The sequence below is a fragment of the Pinus tabuliformis genome, chromosome 9 (assembly GCF_031772625.1).
Source record: "Pinus tabuliformis cultivar Carrire ecotype Pingquan chromosome 9, CPIR1, whole genome shotgun sequence".
Lineage (NCBI taxonomy): Eukaryota > Viridiplantae > Streptophyta > Pinopsida > Pinales > Pinaceae > Pinus > Pinus tabuliformis.
Window position 1 is genome coordinate 1,562,572,615 of NC_142307.1, and position 6,000 is coordinate 1,562,578,614.

Here is a 6,000-nt window from a genome sequence, read left to right on the forward strand (position 1 = left end):
GACCTCCACTCCTTATCATCCACAAGCTAATGGGAAACTGGAGGTGACCAACAGGGCACTAGAAAACATCTTAACCAAGGTAGTGAGAAAAAGCAGGAAGGATTGGGCAGAGAGACTATTTGAGGCCACCTGGGCCTATAATACAAAATGGAAGACCACCATTGGATTTACACCCTATGAGCAGGTCTATGGGAAAAATGCTTTGCTGTCTATTGAGTTTGAATATAACACATTGAGGATGGCAGCCCAACTAGATTTGGATCTCAGTCATGCACAGAAAGAAAGATTGTTCCATTTGAATGGCTTGGATGAATTCAAAATGTAGGCCCTCCTACATACGGATATAGTTCAGCTTTAGAGAAAGATCTAGCATGATAGACATATTAAAGAGAAGCAATTTCAAGAGGGCGATTGGGCATTGTTATATGATTCTAGGTATAAAGAATTCAAGGGCAAGCTAAGGACAATATGGCTTAGACTTTATGTGGTGGAAATATGCCATGATAATGGTTCAGTGCAAATCAGAACTATAGATGAAGAAGCCATTCCATTGCTTGTTAATGGACACCAATGAAAATGTACAAGAGGCCTTTATCAAAACAAGAATTCATTGACAATATCAATAAGACAGTGATGATGGTGGAGCAAGTTCCAGCTCCTCCCTCATCAGGTCACTGAAAAAAGAATAAAGAATAAGGATTCAAGTGAAAAAATCCCTGAGGCGCCTGAGTCCCATATTTGGGTTGAAAACCTCATGAGGCGGCCCAATGATGAAAAAAAAATGAAAAAAGAATAATAAGATCCCTGGGTGAAAACCTTCCTTGAGGCACCCAGGGAAAACATCTAGGGTGAAAACCTCGTTGAGGCAACCTAGGTGTTTTTCAAAAAAAAAGAGAAAAAAGACATAATTGTTATTTACAGGTGGGCAAGAAAGACAATCAAGGAGCAAAGAGAAGATCCAAAGGCAACCCTTCCTCACATATATTCATCTCCTCCACTCCTTACCATGCATCCCTCCATCAATTCCATTATTTTTTCACTTCATTACTTCAATTCAAGTGAAGACTGTGTTGCTACAGGATCCCTTGTATTCCTACAGGATCTCCTGTATTCCTACAAGATACCCTGAAAACCCACAGGAAGCAATCCGAGGGTGAATGGTAAGTTGGTTAGGTCCTGTAGCAGCCTATCCCATAGAATATCAATCATCAGCTACAGGTCTCCACTAAGATGATCTAGACAGCAGATAGCAGACAAAAAATAGCAAAGGAGGAAGAAGAATGACCATGCAGCAAATAAACAATGCAACACATCTGATATTCGACAACTGCAACATGGCATCGAGACCACAGGTAATTATCCCGCTCACTCACTCATGCATAATTTGATCAAAAGTTGTAAAGTTTATGAGGTAGTTGGTTTATAAGTGAAAAGATGGGCAGTTAACTTGGCCACCTCCATTCAGTGATTACATACAAAACCGGGTGTCCTCTCACACATGGCTGTAGTCAACTCAAAGACAAAGGAGGAGTAGGACAAGGAGTGGTTAACTACGGATCTACGAGGTGGGAGCTGATTACGAGGAATGGGAAACAAAACATTGTCTTCATGCATTCATGCATTCCACCTCCTCGAAACTCCCTCACTCAAGTCACTCTCGTAACTCTGGCCACCCACCGGAAGCAAGGATCCTTCATTCTGCAAAATAATTTCTACAGGAGCATGCACAGGAACAATCTACAGGAGTAGTCTACAGGATACACAAAGGCAGTCTACAGGATAGGCAGAGAAGGGTTCAAGATGAAATATCATGAGAATTTTCCACTTCCGCCATTCTAAAGAGGTAGGATCTAAAAATCCATCCCCATTTACAAGCAAATAAACTAGAAATGCTCTAAAAGCTAGTGGATATAACAACTGTGGGATATGAATTACATACACAGGAAACTCTGTTTTCTCCTGAATTTAAAATTCTTATGTCAAACCTCTCATTTCCTCCTCAAGCCTCACAAGCAAGATGACAGGAGGGTTTAATAGGAGAGAACCCACAAACACTGTGAGGATACAACAACACCCCCAAGTGCTTGAAATCTTTATAAGACACCAATGGATGGGGTTTTTCGAAAAATTCACAGGGTATGATGATGAGGTGGCTCAAGAATTTGCTCATTCCCTCACTCCACACAACAGAATCCATGCCACTATTATAGTTAGAGGGCTCACTATAGATCTCACCCTAGAGCTCATCAGTAGGGTCACCACACTTCCCCTAGGAATTCCATGGAGAAAAGAAGACAAAGCAGACAGTCAGGTGGCAAAAAGGAAATTCTTTTTAGAAGGTGAAGAACCCACAAAGGATAAAAATGGAGTAAGAAGGGACAATCTTCCATACCCATGGAGTGAGGTAGGTTACCAACTCATCAAATATATCTCATGTGAGGGTAGATATAGTGTTGTTTATGGCTACCATTTTAGGATGCTTGAAGAATTAAGATTTGGGGTAGAAACACCAGTTCACCAAAGACTCAGCATACCCTATTTCTTGATGCAATCACTAATAAACTCCAGCAACAAAGTAAAGGAAGGGAATCCCCAACAATTGGCTCACCATGGGAAGATCAAGATCCTCATTGAGGATTCCCTCCAAAACCTCAGGATCCCTATAACATGGTCAGTCTTCAAAGACTTACCAGCAGAGGATGACATCAAAACCCTCACCTATGATGTTAGTCCTTCTGTCAGTGAGGAGGAGGCAAAACAAGAAGAATAATATATAGAGCTAGATGGGGATGAGATGGATGAAGAAGAAACTAATACAGAGGAACATGATGAAGCAGAAGAAGAAGGGGGAGAAGAGAATAAGGATGTTGCTGAAACAAAGGAGGAAATGAAGGAAGGAACTAATGGAGATGAGAAAGAACAACAAGAGGAAGAAGATAAGAAAAATAGAGAGGAAGAAGACATTGAAACAGAAGGGGAAGAACACAAGGAGGAGTCACCTAGGGTGTCTCCAGAGGCCCTTGAGAGGGAGGCAGCAGCTACCTTCACTCCTCTCAACACCCCAATTATGCAAAAAGGGAAAAGAAGGAGGAAAACCCCTCTATATTGCAGAACAAGAAAGAGCACAAGAATCAAACAAGGGAAGCCACAAATATCAACAAGAATCCCTATTGAGATTGAAGATTCGCCTACACCAAGGGACAGAGAAACACTATTGAGAGATCAACTTGAGAAGGAAAATGCATGGCTGAGAGGACAGCTGTAGGAAAGGGAAAACCAACTAGCATGTATGGCTAGCCTCTCCTTAGAGGCCATCTAGTGTAGGATGCCAGCTAAATCCCATGCTCTTTACCTTAGAGAACAATGGCTGCAATTTGAGATTAAAACATTAACACAAAGGGGCACAATGCCATTTCAAGACTACAGACAGTTTATTGATCTTTGTGATCAAAGTACACTAGAGGATAGGGCCAAAATGGTTGTTTTACTTGCACAACATCGCCCTCACAGACATGAATGTTTGGGATCCTAATGCCAAGATAGGAGATCTACAATTAATGGATTTGGCATCATGGATGAACCATGAGGAGTCAAGGGCTGCAGAGATGAAAAGAATATTAACCAGAGAGAAAAATGAACCTCTTTTCATCAGAGCTAAACAATCAAATCCCAGGGCCCTAATCAGCAATCATAATCTAATTGCAAGTGATCCTCAGTTGGCACCTAGATATCTTACTTCCCAAGAGAAAACAATTTCAAATTTTGAGGATATGTTTAGGCTGTTAGGATACGATAGTATACATGCCTGCTCAAGGAGATGGAACACACTGCCACACAGCTTGAAGATCAGAGTATATCACTCCCCTCAAAGGTTGAGAGAGGCACTCAACAGGGCACCAATGTATAAGCAATCAATGCAAAGGTTGAAGGTCAATTGGATAGGCCTAAAACTCAATCCACCACTACTCTTAGCGATGCTAGAAGGGAGAAAGAAGAAGAGGAAAAGAGACAGTGGGAAGAAGTAGAAAGGAAAGCAAGCTTCTATGAACAAGAAGAAGAAACCACAGTAGAAGCATGGGATGTCAGAGAGGCTACCAGAGCCATGAAGGACATGGACATTAACTAAGTTGCTCAGAGGATGAGCAACACTGTTAGTCGGGGGGTGATGATGAGCCTCATAATTAGGTAATTATATGGGCCTTAATTCACCTCCTAGCTTGGTCAAACCAACTATTCTCACAACTTATTGCATACTTTTGATTAAATTTTGTTTATGAGATGAGTTAGAGTTGGATATTTTGCTTTGTGTTCTAATGTGCATTCAATGAAGGATTAAAGAATAAAAGCAAGGAATTTTGGTAAAGGCCTTGGTCAAAACTCGAATGGGACAAGCGAGAGGAATTATAGGAGGTAAATCCTCCTCATTTACTACCCCCCATTTGAATATTTCTCCATCAGCTTGAAGTGCAAACAGCGAAATCATGAGGACTAGAAGGCAGCTAAGCAAGTGAAAGTCAAAGAACCAGTTTATCTCGAGTTTGGGAGCCGAGCCTCCCTAATTTTAAGGAATTCGTTGGAGAGTTCAGATGCATAAGTAGAGAGGCCCAGGACCTCAGTAGGATTCAGACTTTTGATTGTAAAACTTTACTCTATTTTCGAGTTGCAAGACTTGTGACAGTTTTTGATGTAATCCATTGTTTTTTATAATAAGAATGAGTTTTGTTCTGAGCCATCACTGAGTTAACTTAAAGGGCTGAAGCTCTTGGGTTAGGGCCCAAACCTAGCAATCAAAGCTCCTATTTATTGTACATGTATGCTTGCATAGAGTCATGGTTTAATTTTTCATTTGCTTAAGTAGCCGCATTTCCATTACAACAATGTAGAGTAGATCAGTGGTGTTTTAGTTTGCTTCCATTTGTGCCTTCTTTCAATTAGCAGGTTAGCCAGGAATTCTTGCATGAAGTTTTTTGTCTTGATTCAGTACGTGGTTCATTTCATTTCCATCTTTTTCCATCAATTTTTGTGCATATGCTCATTTCCTTCAGCGTGAGATGCTTAAATGGAAGCTAATAAAAACACGTCTTGATTAGATTATACCCATAGATTTCGTTATCGTTTGATCCACAACAGACCTGACCAATCACCATCCAATTCATTTCAACGCTTGACTTTATGTGCTCCAGATCCCCACTGTCGATCTGTTTAGCTTAATCCAACGGCTATCGTGAATTCTTCCACCTACTTTATGCGCTCCAAATCTCCACCGTCAATCTGTCGCGCCCTTGATCCAACGGCTATCGCATGACCCGATCACCAACTAGCTTGGTTGATCTCCACCATTGATCAATCCCTCATGATCCAACAGATATCGCGCAATCTCACGAATTCTTGCACAGCCGATATCTGACCAATAGCACGTGAGAAAAGTGGTTTTTCCGTGCTACGTGTCACTCACTTAGGCTAATCACATGAAAATTAGAAATACAGCTTACAGCTTTGAGGGCGTGCGAGAAATTGCTTACCACCTACGAAAACTCACTCCATCATTCCACACGTTTTTTCCTGCGATAAGATCTTCGGTGCTCATCCTCCGTTAATCCTGTTCGTCCATCTATTAACTTAAGTCTTTGCGATAAGATCTTTGCTGCTCATCTTCCGTTAATCCTACCCATCCATCTATTCACTTAAATTTCCGCGATAAGATCTTCGTCGCTCATCTTTCGTTAACCTTGTTCATTGATCGATCCATCCATCTTTTGACTGAATCTCCCGTGAGAAGATCTCCTCCATTTGTCTTCTGTTAATCCTATTCGTCCATATATTAATGTAATCTCCTGCAATAAGATCTTCGCCGCTCATCTTCCATTTTTACTGTTCGCTGATCGATCTGATGGTTCCTATGCACTACTGCTTCATTACGTCCTCCCTTCACTGATTTCGATCTTCGATTGCTTTCCCACTTGACTCCTTCCCGAAATTTGTTCTGCATATCATTTAAAC